This window comes from Microtus pennsylvanicus, chromosome 17 (assembly GCF_037038515.1).
Source record: "Microtus pennsylvanicus isolate mMicPen1 chromosome 17, mMicPen1.hap1, whole genome shotgun sequence".
Taxonomy (NCBI): domain Eukaryota; kingdom Metazoa; phylum Chordata; class Mammalia; order Rodentia; family Cricetidae; genus Microtus; species Microtus pennsylvanicus.
This window is the reverse complement of record NC_134595.1, coordinates 42,851,183-42,871,091: the sequence shown is the minus strand read 5'-3', so window position 1 is coordinate 42,871,091 and position 19,909 is coordinate 42,851,183.

Below are 19,909 nucleotides of genomic sequence, written 5' to 3'. Positions count from 1 at the left end.
GTCTGTACCCCATTTTTATTGGATTATTTTTTCTTTTGATCACAAATTTCTTGAGTTCTTTGTATATTTTAGAGATCAGCCCTCTATCCAATGTGAGGTTGGTGAAGATCTTTTCTCATTCTGTAGGCTGCCGTTTTGTCTTGTTGACTGTGTCTTTTGCTTTACAGAAGCATCTCAGTTTCAGGAGGTCCCATTTACTAATTGTTTCTCTCAATGTCTGTGCTACTGGGGTTATATTTAGGAAGTGGTCTCCTGTGCCATTGCATTCAAGTGTACTTCCCACTTTCTCTTCTATGAGGTTCAATATGGTGGGCTTTATATTGAGGTCTTTGATCCATTTGGTCTTGAGTTTTGTGCATGGTAATAGATATGGATCTATTTTCATGCTTCTACATGTTAATATACAGTTATGCCAGCACCATTTGTTGAATATGTTTTTTTTTTTTACATTTTATATTTTTTGCTTCTTTTCCAAAATCAGGTGTTAATAGGTGTGTGGATTGGTATTTGGGTCTTTGATTTGACTCCATTGTTCCTCCTGTCTGTTTTGATTCCAATACCAGGCTGTTTTCAGTACTGTAGCTCTGTAGTAGACTTCAACATTAGGGATTGTGATGCCTCCAGAAGTTCCTTTACTGTACAGGATTGTTTTGACTATCCTGGGATTTTTGCTTTTCTATATGAAATTACGTATTGTTTTTTTTGAGGTCTCTGAAGAATTTTCCTGGGATTTTGATGGGCATTGCATTGAATCTGTAGATTGCTTTTGGTAAGATTGCCATTTTTATTACGTTAAAATTCTACCCAAGAGCATGGGAAATCTTTCAGTTTTCTGATGTTTTCTTCAATTTCTTTCTTCAAAGATTTAAAGTTCTTGTCATACAGGTCTTCCACTTGTTTGGTTAAAGTTACCCCCAAGATATTTTATGCTATTAGTGGCTATTGTGAAGAGTGATGTTTCTCTATTTTTTTTTCTCAGCCCATTTATCATCTGTGTAAAGGAGGACTACTGATTTTTTTTTTAGTTAATCTTGTAATCTTCTGCATTACTGAAGGCGTTTATGAATTATAGAAGTTACTTGGTAGACGTTTGGGGGTCGCTTATGTAAGCAATCAGCAAATAGTGAGAGTTTGACTTCTTCTTTTTCAATTTGTAGCCTCCTGACCTCCTTTTGTTGTCTTATTGCTCTATCTAGAACCTCACGAACTATATTGAATAGATATGGAGAGAGTGGGCAACCTTATCTTGTCCCTGATTACAGTGAGATCACTGTGAGTTTTTCTTCATTTAGTTTGAAGTTAGCTGTTGGCTGGCTGTATATTGACTTTATTTTGTTTATGTATGTTCCTTGTAGCCCTGCTCTCTCCAAGACCTTTATCGTGAAGCGATGTACTGTGTCGAAGGCTTTTTCACCATCTAAACAGATGATCATGTGGTCTTTTCTTTTTTTCAGTTTGTTTATATGCTGGATTACATTGACAGATTTTTATATGGTGAACCATCCCTGCATCTCTTGGATGAAGCTGACTTGATCATGGCGGATAATTTTTCTGATATGCTCTTGGATTCAGTTTGCCAGTATTTTATGGAGTATTTTTGCATCAATGTTCATGAGTGAAATTGGTCTGTAATTCTTTTTCTTAGTAATGTTTTTATGTGGTTTGGATATCAGGCTAATTGTAGCCTCATAAAAAGAGTTTGGCAATGTTACTTCTGTTTCTATTGTGTGGAATAATTAGAGGAGTATTGGTATTAGTTCTTTGAAAACCTTATAGAATTCTGTGCTGAAACCATCTGATCCTGGGCTTTGTTGTTGTTGTTGTTGTAAGACTTTTGATGACTATTTATTTATTTATTTATTTTGGTTTTTCAAGACAGGGTTTCTTTCTCTGTGGCTTTTGGAGCCTGTCCTGGAACTAGCTATTGTAGACCAAGCTGGCCTCGAACTAACAGAGATCTGCCTACCTCTGCCTCCCAAGAGCTGGGATGTAAGGCGTGTGCCACCACCACCAGACTTGATGACTATTTCTATTTCTTTAGCAGTTAAAGGTCTAATTAATTTGCTTATCTGATCTTGCTTTAATTTTGGTGAGTTATATTTATCCAGGAACTTATCCATTTGCTTTAAGCTTTCCAATTTTGCGGAGTACAGATTTTCAAAATATGAACTAAGGATTCTCTGGATTTCCTCCATGTCTGTTGTTATGTCCCCCTTTCCATCTCTGTTTTTGTTAATTTGGATAGTCTCTCTCTGCCTTTTGGTTAGCTTAGATAAAGGTTTGCCTATTTTTTTTATTTTCTCAAAGAAACAACTCTTTGTCTCATTGATTCTTTGTATTGTTTTCTTTGTTTCTATTTTGTTGATTTCAGTTCTCACTTTGAATATTTCTAGCCATCTGTTCCTTCTGGGTTAGTTTTTTGTTTTTTTGTTTTGTTTTGTTTTTTGGGGTTTTTTTTTGTTTTTTTTGTTTTTGGTTTTTTGTTTTTGTCCTAGAGTTTTCAAATGTTCTGTTAACTCACTAGTGTGGGATTTTTCCAGCTTTTTATGTAGGCTTTCCTCTTAACACTGCTTTCATTGTGTCTCATAAAGTTGGGTATGTTGTGTGGCTATTTTCATTGAATTTTAGGAAGTCTTTCATTTCTTCCTTTATTTTTTCCTTGGCCCATTGATGATTCAAGTGAGCACTGCTTAATTTTTATGTCTTTGTGGGTTTCTGGAATTAGTGTTGCCATTGAATTCTAATTTTAAGCCATGGAGTCAATAAGATAAATGGAGTTATTTCTTTTTTTTTTGTATCTGTTGAGGTTCAGTTTGTTAGATAGAACAAGAAAGTTTTTCACAGTTGTCTCAATAAATAATATATATATATTACATATAAATAAATATTATATTATATATCTTTATAATATAATGTAAAAAATTGTATTATACATATAAATAAATGAACACCTAGGAAAGAGCCTGCCAGAAGAGGTGGAAGGACCCTAATCTGAAAATTTTAAAATGTTTAATAACTGAAGGAACTGGGAGATGGAAAGCTATCTGGTGTTCATGGATCAGCAGAATAAGCTTTGGGGAAATTGTGATTCTGCCAACTCAATAAACTATGAAAACCCCAATGGCTTTCTTCACAGAAAAAAAACCTAAATTCATGTAGATGTACAAAATATTCCCAAATGACCAATGCAATCCTGAAGTAGCAAAACAATCCCAGCAGATCTGGATAAGCAGTTTCAAAATACACTGCAGTTAGCAAGTAAGAAAAACAGCCTAGTACTGTCACACAGGCCAGAGGACTCAAACGGGGTTCCTGAAGGCAAGTCATCAACTCTGGGCATCTGACTCCCAACAGAGGTAACAAAACATACATTAGGGAAAGATAGAATCTTCTACATTCAGTGCTGGGAAACTTTTCAGGTCTTGCAAAGCATACACTTTATATTCATTAAAGAATAACTTCCCATGTACTTCAGCTCCTGGCAATGACTAGTCTACTTTCCATGACTATGAGTTTCACTGTTCTAAGTACCTCATAAAAATAAGTCAGTTGTACATCATATACATTATATACCCCATTTCTCTTTAACAAGATCAGAAAATTGTAGAGGTTCATTCTGCAAAAATATAACCATATTTATCAGTGCTAAACCATACAGTTAAAATGGTTAGGGTGGTAAATTTTATATGGTTTTTGTTATAACAAAAAATAATTTTAATAAAGGGACTTATTTGCCAAGTCTGATAGGTTTGGGGAAACCTGATATAATCATTTCAAGCCTGATATAATCATTCCAAATTGTGGAGCTGTGCAATCCAAAAATGAAATAAAAGGCAGATGTTTTTCTTGCATACTGATGAGTCACTCTGGGTACCTGTAGGGAAGAAGGACCTTTTATCCACATGAGCAGACCTGAGCAAGTTCAGAAAGTTAGACTCTGCAAAACCCTCCTGATGTGAGGAATAATGAAGCTCTTTTTTTGAGCTGGAAATAAAAAGGGTTTGCATTAGAATTTTGTCTCCTAAAATGTGAGCAAAAATTTTACATGTTTTAGACTTGTTCCAAAAAAAAATTATGTGCTTAAAACATAAGGGCTGTGACTGGAGGTTTAGTTCTGGGAATAGAGCTCTTACCTTCCTTGCAGGGAACCCTGGGCTTAATCTCCAGCACCACATAAACCAGATATGGTTGTACACTCCTGTAACCCCAGCACTGGGGAAATGGAGGTAGGAGGATCAAGGTATCATCCTCAACTACATAGTGAGTTTGGCTGCAGCCTGGGCTGCATGAGTAGTTGGTACAGAAAATAAATGTTTTTAAATGTGAATTCTACCTGCTATCATCAACGTAAGTCCAGTATGGAAAAGGCAGAAAACATATTATGTGATAGTTCACCCATTGTGGTCTTTTGAGTTTCACAATCTAGCTCTTGGATAACTTTAATTATCTCTTTGCTATAGATTAATTACTCCTGCTCATAAATCCTAGAGATTGTTCCTGGAATGAGCAGCTCCTATTGTCCCAGTTCTGTCTCCACAGAGTAATCAATCATTAAGCAAAGGCAAGATCAGAGTGTCACTAGCTAGGAAGGAAGTGCTAATGCAAACCGCCCCGTGATGATTTTGTAATCACAGGTCTATTGTCTCTGGGTAAAGATGTCTGTGTGCTGCAAGTACAGACATCCCTTTATCTCATCAGCTCTCCACACTGCCATGACGTCTCTGAAGAATGTCAAAGGGAGAGCCTCTCTATGAACTTACCAAATGTGCCTCAATAAATCTGAGTTTACTTTATTAGCCAAAATTTCATTTGACTCTGCCCTATCAGTGTCTCATGGCCTTACTACTTTGTGCATACTATTGAGTTATAAATAGCAAATATGCAGGACTATAAAATGGAAACTGGAATTCATCCAGGAAACAGACGAGTGTAGTACTCTTGGCTAGGCCATCATTGAATTACAAAGTACAGACTCCATTGAGCATGACAAAGCTACGGTTGTTTTCTGTGCCTCTAAGCTTAGCTGTACTGATAGACATAATCCTGAAATAAACACTCTGGTAAAGGTTGGGAATAATGAAGAGGGAGTTTGTGAATGAAGAATTTAAAACAATGCAATCAGAATTTGCCTTCTTGAAGTTTACTTTTTAGTCAAAAAGATAAACACTACCTACACAATTCTAAAAAGGTATAGTGTCAAATGTTATGGTGTTTGTTCTATTTTGTAATATAATTCTGAGGAGGAAAAGATCAAGTTAATATACAATGTAGAAAAGGTTTGAATAGATTTAATGGGATTCCCAGTGCATTTAGTAAAAAAAAAAATTAAATAGTGGAATTTGATATTCAGGAATACTTTGAGACAAGGGAGATTGCTCAATGGGTAATGTTCTTACCATAGAAGTACAAAGGCCTGAATTCAAATCCCTACAGCTCGTATAAATCCAGAAAGAGTAGTGTAGTAATTGTTGTTTGCTGTGGGATAATGCTTTTGTACACTGTAAAGATTTGTCACTCATATTGGTTTAATAAAATGCTGATTGGCCAGTAGCCAGGCAGGAAATACAGGTGGGCAACCAGACTAGGAGAATTTGGGGGAGAGAAAAGGCAGAGAGTCAGTCACCAGCCAGACACCAAGGAAGCAAGATGAGAATACCTCACTGAGAAAAGGTACCAAGTCCCATTGCTAAACAAAGATAAGAACTGTAGGTTAAGTTGCAAGGGCTAGTTAATAATAAGCCTGAACTACTAGGACAAACAGTTTACTACTGTATAAGCCTCTATGTGTCTTTGGGGGGCTGAACAGCTGCCAGACCAGGCAAGACAAAAGCTTAAGTCTACGGTTGTTTATTCTTTCTTTCAAGTCTTTTTTCTTTTGACTATCTGTGGGCCAGCCACCCAGCTCCCAAATAAATCACATGGAAATTTACTCTTATAAATGCCTGGCCTTAGCTTGGCTTATATCTAACCAGCTTTTTTTTAACTTAAGTTATCCCATCTACCTTTTTCCTCTGAGCTTGTATCTTTCCATATACCTTTCCTCCCTTCTTACACTGTGGTTTGCTGTGTAGCTGGGTGGCTGGCCCCTGACATCCTCCTCTCCTTCTCTTATTTTACTCCTTATCCTCTCTTCCCAGATTTCTTCTATTTATTTTCTCTGCCTACCAGCTCCACCTATCCCTTCTCCTGCCTTGCCATTGGCTGTTCAACTCTTTATTAGACCAATCAGTATTTTATATAGGCAAAGTAACACAGTTTCACAGAGTTAGACAAATACAACATAAAAGAATGCAATACATGTTTGCATTGTTAAACAAATGTTCCACAGCATGAACAAATGCAGCACACCTTTAACTAATATTCCACAACAGGGTAGCATTTGAAATCTCAGTACTCCTGCAATGAAAGGAGAGACAGAGACAGAGAGTCCTCAGAAGTGTGAGGAACAGCAAACCTGGAGTACACAGCACAATAGCAAATATCAAAGAGACCCTCTCTCAAAAGAAGAGATGGATCAGTGGTTCAGAGCACACACCTGAATTTGGTTCTAGTACCTGTGCCAAGCATTTCACAGCCACCTGTTAACTCCAGTACCCAAGAAATCCTCATGGACATCTGCACTCACACACTCATACCCACTCGGAGACTAATATGCACCCACGTAATTAAAAAATTTTAAAACAAATCTTAAATTGCTGGCATCAGCACAGTTCCTCCTTAAGAAAACTCAACCTGGCCATAGTAGAATTTAACATTGCTTTATAGTTTTGAAGAGTAATTTCTACATAAAGGGAAGTGCAAAAATCTTAAATGTATTTAAATGTATTAAATGCCATTGAGTTTGACAAATGATGATTGCTTATAGCACACCACTCCACTTCAAGATATATATATATAACACTACCATCACACTAAAACAAAATATACATAGTAAAGTTAATATAACACCTTCCCAAGGTTGTCAAAACAACATCTGACAGTCATAATCGACTTTCTAGATATCTCAATGCAAGAAAGTTGGATGACATGCTGGATCGTCTCAACTTTCCACCTAGAATCTGAAAAGCAACTAATCTCGAGCACAACATTCTCCCTTCAGTGCTCTGACAAACACAAATGACCGCACCGAGCCTCGGGAAGTTCCCTAACAGTAGACAGACAAGAAAAGAGGACCTGCATGTTCGTGGCTCAGGCTACAGCACAGTAGTGACACTCTGAAAGTCATTACTTCCATCTGTTTTCTTGTTTTATCTATCAAATGAGAAAAGTCATATAGCATCTGCTTTGATAGATGAATTCATAAATCAAACAGTGGTAGAAGGTATTTAGGTATTTTTGGCATCTGGTGCGAGATGAGAAACCATTATTATCAAGACTATTTTCTATGTTGGGGCCCAGAAGAACACACTCCCTTCTTGGGACTATGTTCCCCAGGGTCTTTAATAAAAGTTATTTAATATGTAGCTTCTGTAGATTCTAGGTCTGGTAAGTATGTCACATGTCTATCAGTACCTGTTGTTGAGATAAGAAGTAAGAACTTTAGGCATGGGGCCGAGAAGAACCTACCATCACCGTGACACCCTAGTCACCTGGTCCAAGAAGAGGAAGCTACCCTAAGATCCAGGAAATATGAAAGAGATGCCTCCATCCTTCACTAGATGGATGCTACTTTCTGACTGTGCCAGGGATGCCCTGACCTATCGTACCCAAGCAGAAGAGAAAGGTACTACACCTACAACCAGAACAAGTACACAAAAAACTGGAGAGTCATCCAAAGGCAAACCTCTTTACCTGGCCTGTTTACAGCTGCAGGCACAGTAGAAATCTCTCTGTCCTGTTGGACACACACATCTGAGCTGGTTCCCTTGCAGTCAGATCACCAGTAGGCTGGAAGACAGACACCATTTGTGCACTGACAAAGAAAAGGTTGCGTCTTATTTTTTTACTTTTGATACAAGGTCTCATGATGTTCCCCAGGATGGCCTCAAATTTTATAATTATCATATTTCAACAACCTTCAGAGTTCTGAGATTACGGGCATGATTCTTTAATCCCTTTCTTCCTCTCTGCATCCACATATCAGTTTTTTTTCTATTTTAGAACATAGTGTACGTAGAATTATACTGAATCTTTGTTATAATGCTTCTCTCATTCGGCATAAAATTTCTGACATTCATTAGAATGCTTGCATGAATCAGTAGCTTATCCTTTTCGGGGCTATACCAGTTCACTACACGAACATACTGTACTTTGTCTTGTTGATAACCACACAGCTTGTTTCCAGCTCAGAGTTATTATAGATAAAACTGCAATTAACACTGGCTATAAGTCTTTTTGTTCCTCTATGTCGAGACCTAGAAGCAAAATCACTGGGTCGTCACAAGGGGCAGATTATGCGTCTATCTTAGTTTTATAAAAAAAAAACAGTCAGACCTTTATCCAAATTGATTGTTTCATTTCGCATTCCTAACAAGGATGTGGGAGATGTTCTGCTTGTTCCAGTTCCATCAACACCAAGGCCAGCATTCTCCACATGTGTTACATTCTAATAGAGGTTTTCTTTTCTTTTGTTTCTCTTCTCATTCTCCACATGTGTTACATTCTAATAGAGGTTTTCTTTTCTTTTGTTTCTCTTCTCATTCTCCACATGTGTTACATTCTAATAGAGGTTTTCTTTTCTTTTGTTTCTCTTCTCATTCTCCACATGTGTTACATTCTAATAGAGGTTTTCTTTTCTTTTGTTTCTCTTCTCAATGATGTTGATGGATTCTGGGACCAAAAAAATAACTCCACGGATTACACCAGCATCTCATGGACAGCACAGAACAGAGAAAGAAAACAAGCGACAAGTCTTCCTAACACTCCTCAATTATTTTTTGCTCTATAACACTTTCAGGAATGCTCATTAGTTTTATGGGTTTCTGAGAGCGTGTTGAGGAAGGCATACTAGACACATCTCAGATGTATAATTTGTATTTTACTTTTCCTCCTAAACAAAAAGTCAGAGAATACTGTGCAAAGGGTTGTTGCCAAAACTGTATCTCAACAGGGAATGCTGGGAAAACAGGAGAGTGATTCAGAGACATTTAGGAACATTATTACTTATTTGTCCATATTGGATGCAATCATTCTCAATGGTTGAAGAATTAAGCAAGATTACAAAATATGGCATTTGATTCTATGTTTCTGCTGAAAACACAGAGAGCCTGGATGTATGGGAATCATCATTACCCTCAGAGGAAATAGTCATTTGTTATCTGAAGTAAATACAAGTAAAAAAATTCTCTAATGATGTCCAAAATATCTCAGCAGAAAAGTCTCTACTTGTCATATTTACCAGTGATTTTTCCAAGGAAAAAATTATTAAATATTTTTCTAAATTATGGTAATATGTCACTAATTTCATAAGTTAAAAACTTCAAGAATGTCTGAGTGTCCTATTCCTGGAGTTTATGGGCATCTCATTTCTTTTATGATAAGATCAATACACTCGCTAGAACATAACATCTCTTCTGGACATTGATCCCTTAACGAGAAATGAGTACCATGAATCTGTCTCACATTTATAAGCAGAACCCCATATTAATTATTACTCTAAAGCAAGTGCTGAGCAACCAAGAACCCACCAGGAATGTAGACAGCACATCCAAAATTCACTAAGTCTATTGCACCTCCCTTTATCTCTCCCTCAGAAGACTGGACTAGTCAGTGGGCTCAAGGGTTTTCTTTCCCTGTTTGTGAAAAGGAGTAGTTAAAATGTAAGTCTGATCTTCTTCCTGCCATCAAAGCACAGTAGCAGCTGCACACAGACTGAGAATAGAGGGAAGAGCCTTGCCATAGTCTTCCAGACCATTGGGAGGAGCCTATGATTCCCTCTGTGCCTCCATACCATTTGCCCTCAGGAAGCTATGCTGCAGCCACATGAGCCTTCTCAAAAGCCCGGTGGCAAAAGAAATTGACTATGTAATTCAAAATAAACAGAGGAAAAAGATAACAATTTTAACTATTTTTCAGCTGATATCCTTTAGTTTTTATGATACTCTTTAAAGTCAATGTGTTTATATTACTATTTTTATATGGGCAATACACCACCAAGTAACACAGTTGATGACCAAGACTCTAAACAATAATGAGGTGTTTTTCTCCTTCATTGGCAAAGCTCATATCTAGAGTTGACCCTAACCTCAATTGAGCAGATGAATAGCTATCTTAGCCATTTGCCAAATTTATAAATATTTCAAGAGACCAAGCATTGAATGCAAGCAAGAATAAAGTGTTAATTTATGGAAGGTATTTCACTGCATCACAAAGACAGTAAAGTCTGTATACTCAGTTAACTTTAACTTCTATCATTGACAAAATCTCATAGAAAAGCCCACTGAGTGAACCAAAACTAGAACAAAATTCATTAAAACCAAACCGGAAGTGAACCAAAAACCAACTTTTCTCACTGAGTTGTAGTCCTGGATATTTCAGAATGAGAACTCTGCTATCTTATCAGTGTCTATAACAGCTCCAAGGCCAGCGGCTCCATTGTCCTGTGAAGCCATTGTCGTGATCCGGCTGCTTGTCACACAAGAGAGACGATGGGAACAGAAACAGAAACTGTCCAAAGGACCTCCAGCCCAGACAGACTGTGTGAACCCTCGTTCCAGGGACAGCATCAGCTGGAACTCCGGAGTGCAGGGACAGCATCAGCTGGAACTCCGGAGTGCAGGGACAGCATCAGCTGGAACTCCGGAGTGCAGGGACAGCATCAGCTGGAACTCCGGAGTGCAGGGACAGCATCAGCTGGAACTCCGGAGTGCAGGGACAGCATCAGCTGGAACTCCGGAGTGCAGGGACAGCATCAGCTGGAACTCCGGAGTGCAGGGACAGCATCAGCTGGAACTCCGGAGTCAAATCCTTCCACCGTTTGTGTATTCGCTCTTTCAGAAGACCCAGGGCTTGCTGGTAAAGTCAATAGCCATCCCTTTCAAGATCCGAATGATTGGGTATTCTTATTTCTTTTTCTACCAGCAAAGTATCTGCTCTCTATTTTTTTTAAAATGAATTCAGAGAAAACTACTATTCCCTATTGCTTTGTTCAACACACCCCAGTAGCCTAGGGAACGAACAACTTTCTTTGTTCTAATACAATACAGCACACAAAATTGCACAGTTCATTTTGAGCAGCCGCTTGTATAAACCGATAAAAAAAAAAAGAACCAAGTGTAATAGTTCATCTCTTCTATTTGGGATGAGAATTCTGCACCATAGCAGCGATTCAATCAGAAATCTCAATTAGGTAGTTAATCCTCAGAGAAATCTAAGCGTGTCTCACCCCTTAAAAATCAGTCAGGGCTAATATTTCTTGAAAAGAAAGTCTGTTTTCCTAGCACAAGCAGTGAAGTCACCCAGCAAACAGAAGCCTTACACAAAGAACATAAAGATCACTGTGGAGTTTGGTGTTGAAGACTACTAAAACATTATCTCTAGTGGAATCTTTTCTTGACTCTACACTTTATGAACCTCAAAAATATTCTAAAACCTCCTTCTCCTCACATTTCCTGCCAGCTAATTAGTGTCTACTCTACCAAACAAAAGCATTTAAGCCAATCACCTTTGGGTGGTTTGCAAGGCCTTTGACGGTCTGGTTGAGCTTCCTGAGGACTGTGACATTTTGGAAAGGCTGACCACGACTATCCTCTCCAAAAAAAACATTCTCTCAGTAGTTTCTTCCTGAGGTTAGCCACAATCAAGATTTTTTTTCATGATCTTATAATATCTATTAGACTGTTGCAGTAGTTTGAATGCAATTGGTACCCGTGAGTTCAGAGAGAGTGGTACTATTAGGATGAATTGGCTTTGTTGGAGTAGGTATGGCCTTGCTGGAAGAAGTGTGTCCCTGTGGAGGTGGATTCGGAGGTTTCATAGATGTTCAAGCCACATCGAGTGTCTCAGTTCACTTCCTATCTCCTGCAAATCAAGAAGCAGAACTGTCAGCTCTGTCTCCAGCACCACATCTGCTAGCAGGCCACCGTGTCCCAACATGGTGATGATGATAATGGCCCAACCTCTGAGACTTTAAGCCACCCTGTTAATTGTTTTCCTTGATAAAAGTTGCTATGACCATGGTGTCTCTTCACGGCAATAGAAACTCTAACTGAGGCAGGGTGCATATTCTATTAGTTGAACTCCACCACGTGGTTACACTCATTGCGTTTAAGAAAGGACAGCTTGAAACAGTTTATCTGTGAAACAAGGAGGGAAAGTCAGTAAGATTAGTAAATACATTTAAATATATTCATTTGAGGTATAGATTTCCATTTTAAGGTTGTTATGTTAATCGCAGAACTTTGCCATTCATTTTTAATAACTTTATTTCCTCTTAGTGACATGGGAGCTTTGTAATTCTGACAGATCAACTTCTTGGCAGTGAGAGCAGAAATTTCTCCTCTTGGTAATATTAACTGTGCTCAGAGACTAAGAGCCACGCGTCTCTGCTATCTTGTTGTCAACCTCCAAATTCTCGTTCTTTATTATTTTTAATAAACTCTACTGTTCTTCATATATTCTTCCAGGCAAGTGAAATAAAAGTATTTGTCTTCTTTTCCCTCGATGGTTTATGCTCATTATAGGTATTTTTATTCTGTTTTCATCTCATGTCTTTCACAATAGATTTCCCCAGTTTTCTTTTTAATTATTTCTTACCCAGGCAAAGTCAAAGTGAGGTATTATGAACTCATGTTAAATTTAATGTGTGCACAACTATATGAATCTCTGTGGGAGAGAAAGACAGAGACAGTTGAAAACAGAGAAAGGGATAAATGCAGAACTAGCACAAGCCTCTTCATTGGTGGGTTGCATTGTTGGGTGACCCCACATAGATGTAGGTACCTGTTGGGAAATATTATTTTAAATTGTGTGGTTTTTGTTTCTGTTGCATTTGTTTAACTCTGTGAAGCTGTGTTACTATGCCTATTTAAAACATCTGATGGCCTAATAAAGAGTTGAACGGCCAATAACAAAGCAGGAGTTGCCGCACCAGTGCAGCCTGGATGCTGAGACTGGCGGGGGGGTCGGGGTGTGCCGGAATTGAGACCTGGAGGCTTCTTTTCAGGTGGAGGAACAGAAACCTTTATTTTGTCCTGAGCTAAAGCCTTGTATACCTTTAGGCAGCTGGCCCAAGAGCGGCTAGATCAGGGCATCGTGTACTGGGAATGCTTCTGTGGAAAACCACCAGCCAGAAAGAACACAAACATTCTTGTCAATTACAGAGTACAAGGAAGTTCCACTGTGGGTCGGGAGAGTGAAGGAAGTCAGATCGCAATGAGAAGTAATAGGTGGGAAAGAGGAGAAATATGGGAGAATAGGGATCGGGTAAGAGAAAAAAAAGAGAGAAGGACTTCAAAGGACAAGCACCCAACCACCAAGTCACCCAGCCACACAGTCAGACACAGAGTAAGAAGGAAAGCAAAGGTATTCAGGAATAGAGAAAGATAAAAGCCTGAAGCCAAAGATAAATAGGATAATTTAAGTTAAGAAAAGCTGGCAAAAAAAAAAAAAGTCAAGCTAAGGTCGGATATTCATAACTAAAAATAAGCCTCTGAGTGTTATTTATTTGGGAGCTTGGTGGTAGACCCCCAAAACATCAAAAGACTAAAGAGTCAAAAGACTAAAAAATCACACAATATACACCATATATCGGACCATGCCACATCTGCATGTCCTTAGCCACTGGCTGCCTCCTAGGTCACAGGCCTTGCTATTGAAGGAATGGTTTCAAGGATTCCATCCAGAGTTTCCATCTCAGCTTCTCTGTGAGCTTTCCTATGAACTGCGAGGTTTTGGTTGTCATTCAGTTTAATTATTTATTATTTTATGTGCATGGGGATGTTGCCTGTATGTATGTCTGTGTACTACATGCATGCCTAGTGTCCTCAGAGGTCAGAAGAGGAAATAAGGCCCTCTGGGACTAGAGTTATAAATGGTTGTGAGCTACCATGTAGGTTCTGAGAATCAATTTTAACTTGATTTTTAGCTTCAAAGTTTTGTCACCATTTTCTCGTCATGATCTTTCTGGAGCCGCTTGTCCTTCTCTGTAGAGTAGCTTTCATGGATAGTGCAGAGAAGGAAGCGTTTGTGTTCATTCTGCTGTGCTGGACCGCAAGAACAGGGGCATTGCTTTCTTTACTCCTGTTGTTAGATTGTCTCTATCACTGGTTTTTTTTTTAATATTTTTCACATTTTTAAAAATTATAATTACATCATTTTCCCCACCCCTTTCTTCCCTCCAACCCTTTCCACACAACCAGGTTTCTCCTTCTTTTAAATTCATGGCCTCTTTTTCACACACACACACACACACACACACATACACACACACACACATACACACACACACACACACATACACACACACTTCTAAAAGCATAAACACAGCCTTCCCAGTCTAGACATTACCCGTGTCTAAATGATCCGAGGGATGCCCAGTTGGTACTGGAGAGCCAATGGCAGGTCCCAGGGAGGCTTTCCCTGCAAAGACTCTTTCTCCTGCCCTCAGCATTCACCATTTATCAGTAGCTCTTTAGCTAAGGCTGAAGCCCTGAAAGCTTTCCCCCATTTTAAGTCTTTCCCACTCTAACCAACATTTAACCTACTCACCCGAGAATGTCGTGTATTTTCTAACTCCCAGCACTTTGCTGGTGATGCAGTGCATTCTATCTTTTCTATAGTTTAGAATACCTGAATCCTGTTTTTTTTTCCCAGGGCTGACCTTTACAAGTTCATCAGATTTATCTGCATCTGTATCTTTCTGTAAATGTACGGAATGAATCATATCTGCATTTTCCCAAAACAAGCAAAACCACTTAACACTTCATCATCCTAGAATATTTAATGTCATAAATTATGGGATTTCTGTTCCAGATAAGTCGTTATTACATTTTTATGTTACATACCAAAGATTAATATGATAGCTCAACTTATCACTGGTTTATTTACCTATCAATTGTTTTTTTGATTTTTGTTTTTGTTTTTTGGGGGTTTTTTTTGGTGGTTTTTTTTTTTTTTTTTTTTTTGGTTTTTCGAGACAGGGTTTCTCTGTGGCTTTGGAGCCTGTCCTGGAACTAGCTCTGTAGACCAGGCTGGTCTCGAACTCACAGAGATCCGCCTGTCTCTGCCTATCAATTGTTCAAACTCAGGTTTTACTCTTTTCTAATTCAGTGCTCCAATTGTTGCAGTATATCCTTAACTCAATCTTTTGCAGAACTATCACAAATGCTAATCTTCCAAAGTATTAGCAAATCTGAAAATCCCTCTTTTTATGACCATCTCATACATAAATGAGTGTTGGGATGGATTTAGAATTCTGAAATTACTTTATCTCAGGATTTGGGTGATAGTTTCTTTTCTTATAAGCATCCAATGTCTTAAAACTTCTTCATCTGAAGCTTTTAGGATTTTCTCTTAAGGTTCTAACCATGAACATATTAAGAGGCATCTGCATATATAAGCCTTTAAGACATTTCTCCTGCTGAAGACCCAGGAGGATATGTCATTCTTTAACCCAGAGAAATTCCCTCTCTTCGTTTCTAACCCCTATTGTACCTCTGCTAGTCACCTTCTGCAGCATAATGAACTACCCCAAAGTGCCATGGAGTAAAACAATGTTTCTTTGCTTCTCTGTTCTCTAATTCCATGAGTTATTTTGTTGGCTGCTTCTGGAAACATGATGGGACTTCCGGGTTCCATTCCAATGTGGAAAGAGGAATTAGTGGAAAGAGGTTTCGACATGATTTAGGCACCTTCAAATGATCTAAACCTTACCCAACTTCTAATTGTGCCTATGTCCTCGTACTAGTGCACATATGTTTTATTTAGTGATTAGCATATATAAAGGAATTAAATAATTGATGCTTAAAATGCATGAATAAAATTTAAGTTTAAACCCCCACCCTTCATCATGGCTTCCATAATTTGAGGACCTGACGGGAGATAATCTGTAAGAGTCTACTTGTTTATGTTCCACTAATCTCCTCAAAAACCATTTAGTTGGCTAATATTCGCTGAATACTTACTACATGGCAGCTACATTCCTCAGATATATAGCTCCACTAAAGACAAGACAGATCAGCCAGGCGGTGGTTAGTGCACGCCTTTAATCCCAGTACTCAGGAGAAAGAGGCAAGTGGATCTCTGTGAGTTCGAAGCCAGCCTGGTCTACAAGAGCTAGTTCTAGGACAGGATCCAAAGCTACAGAGAAACCCTGTCTCAAAAAACCAAAAGTAAATAAATAAATTTTTTTAAAAATTTAAAAAAAAAATCACAGTGTCTATGTTCTACTAGAAGAGGTACATAATGAACAAATGAACCAATTTTCTGCTATATAGGCTTTCATCAGGGAGAAAAATAAACCTAGGTGAAAGATCGTGGTATGACAAGGACAGCTATTTTAAACAGTGACAATCTCTTTGAAGAGTTCACTGCCCAGCAGAGCACTGGATGAAGTGAATGAATGAAATAATTTCATTCCTGTTATCACCATGGTAGAGATGTGTCTCGGCTTTTAAGTTACATAGCCAGGTCTTTAAAAATAACTTAGAGTTAAATTTCAACAACGAAAATAAAGAATGTAGCACATGGAACTCTAGCTGACTATCCAGAGCCATTCTGTTAAAAACATAAATGGTTACGTGATCGAACACTAGTAATCAAAGGAAAGAAGCTATCAACTTGAGAGTGGGAAGAGACATGAAGGGGTTCAAGGGAGGGTACCTAGAGGAGGGTACCTAGAGGAGATTGGATGGAGGAAAGGGAGAAAGTGATGTAATAATTAAAATTATATTAAAAATTAATCACCTTTCAATAAGAAAATACCACAGAGGGGGCTCTTACTCAATAGACACTGAGTTTCTTACAGGTCTGGAAGCTGTAAAGCCACAATTGAGGTGTTGGAAGTTTTGGTTTCTGCTAATGATCTCCTTTTTAATATGTCTTCATGTAACCTTTCCTCTTTCTGTACACAGATAAAGGAAGCATGTGCTCTCTGTAGCCACTTCTAATATGGGTACTAATCCTCTCCGATGAGGGCATGACCCTTATGACCTCATTCAGTTCCTTAAAGGCCCCACTTTCACAAAGTATAGCTATACTATCAATCCATAAGAGCTTTATACCTTGGAAGTGGCACACATGAAATTTCAACCCAGAGATATCAGGTTGTAAAGCTCGTTCATTGTCTCTCATGACACAAAATAGCACCCAACTGAAAAAGATGCCCAGTAGACAAAACAGAACAATGTATTTGAAAAGCTTTGTATTGTATTAATGCATTGTGGAAGCATAAAACAGTGATATTACTCCCAGGAATGTTGCTGTTTCTGGTAACTTAAAAATCTCTGGAAGCACTACAGTTTCGTTTTATACCTTTGGGTACAATAAATCATTGTTAACAAGTAAGAGACCAATATAGAACAATTTAATATTTATTAAGAAAATGCTAATATGTAGCATGTTGGAATGATAGTCTCCAGGCATAGGTAACACACACACGCACACATACACACACATACACACACACACGCACACATACACACACACATACACACACACACGCACGCACACACACACACACACAGGCACACACACTGCCGGGGTCCTCTACTCTCCTGCATGCAGCTCATAGGAGCAATTTATCCTTTATCTCCCAAGAGTCACAACCTCTAATATGATCAGAAGGGTAGATAGGATTTCAACAGATGAATTCAGCAGCGGGAGAGGAACAAACATTTAGTCCATGACATTTCTCATAGGGAAAACGAAGTTGCCTGCTTCTTGGAAGACGATAATAGGAAGCCATGAGACTTAATCCGTCCCCATTAACTTGTTTTATAGGCTTTGTGCAGTATACTGTAGAAAGGTGAATAAGTTGCCTGTTGTTTAAAACGTGGATATCTCACAGAATCTGAATTCCCAGCTTTCGAGGGGCTGAGGGTGTGGCTCGGGTTTGCAAAGTGCTTGCCCATCATGTACAAGGTCCTGGGTTCAATTTGAAGAAGCTAATAAACAAGGTACGGTGGTGTGTGGTACCATAAACCTGTGATGATAGTACTGAGGATTTGGAGGTAGAAGAATCAGAAGCTCGAGGCTATTCTTGGTTACACGGTGGATTCCAAGCCAGCCTGGGCTACACGAGACCTCATTCAAAAAGTGGACAGGTGGGGCTGAAAATAGCAGAATTTCATTCTTTCGTGGCAAAGCCTAGTTAGAGCTAAGGAGCTGTGTACTGCAGCATTTCTTTTTTTTTTATTCACCTTGTTTCTGTGGACATTTGACTTATGCTTTTTCCAATGCTTATATTTTAAGTTATGATCTCAGATCTCCTCACTTTCCTGTTTTACCACTTTAATATTTTTTCCACATGTGTCAGTCTCAGAGTGGCGACTGAAATATGTGTTCTTTATAAGAACTCACTACAGGCCACGGCTGTCTATCAATGGATAATGATTCTTTCCATGCCTATGTCCAAAGATGTCTCTTTAGGTGCAAAAAGACACTCTTGCTTGTTCCCGGCTGCCCAGACTCCTGAAATAATCACACAGAAACTATATTATTTAAATCATTGTTTGGCCCATTAGCTCTAGCTTCTTATTGGCTAACTCTTACATATTAATTTAACCCATCTCCATTAAGCTGTGTATCACCACACGGCAGTGGCTTGCCAACTGTATGTAAGACTGCATGTCTGTCTCTGGCAGCGGCTCCATGGCTTCTCCCTGACTCTGCCTTCTTTCTTCCAGCATTCAGCTTAGTTTTCCCTGCAAGTTCTACCTTGCTATAGGCCAAGCCAGTTTCTTTATTCATTAACCAATAAAAGCAACACATAGACAAAAGGACCTCCCACACCACAAGCCAAGACCATCTCACATCTGACTGCACAGGAGCTAGTTAATTTCTTTCATATGAATGGACCCAGGCCAACCTTAAGCATCTCTTCCTCTGATGTACCACCATGTCACGAGAATTGTGTCTATCAAAAAGCTTGTTCTTTCCATTTTCCTTTCCACATGATCACTCTGCCACTGTGTCGTCTTATGTCTAAACAATAGCAACATGATCAGAAGGGCAGATGTGGTCCTGAGTCTGGACTCACTGCAACACAGATGCTTCTGATTACCTGGGAAATCAGAATGACAATAGCTGTACATCAAGTTCAAGGTCACAGAATCCTCAGTATGCAAGTAGGATGTCTCAGGAACTGTGTAATACTTTATGACACAACGATAAGCGTCTGCTTGAAAAGAAAGACGTATGATTTCATGCAAGCAACTTTTTCCTACTGTGTCATCAAGGGCAAGGACACTGGATATCTGTGTGTGGAAATAGATGTGACTGAGTGATAATGATCTGCTCAAAAGCCTTGTGTTCTCTTCTGACCTTGCTTGTCCTTTGTTAGTGACTCACCACACGGAAGGTTCTAGCAGGTAAGGAAACCTCTAGTCAGCTTTATTCCCAGGATTTTGCAAAGCATGATTAATGTCCAGTAAAAGGAAGTTTTTCATTATAATTTATTTGAGGCAAGTAGAAAGAAAGACACTGATGGTGTCCAAATCTTTCTCTCCCCTGAAAAGCCAGACATCCCAATGTGAGGATGTGCACATTGAAAATTTGCCTTTGTATCTAAAAGAGCTGACCATCTGTTCCCTCCTCACAGTGCTGACTTATGCTAGAGACTGAGGGGATGAGACTCACTGGGTGATGGAGACAAGAGGATTGATTGTATAAGTGTCTGTTGGTGACCTGGACATCTACAGCATAAGATATCTGCATGCTTAAAAATAAATCACCCTCTGACAGGCAGTAGTGGCGAATGCCTTTAATCCCAGCACTTGGGAAACAGAGGCAGGGGCATCTCGGTGAGTTCTAG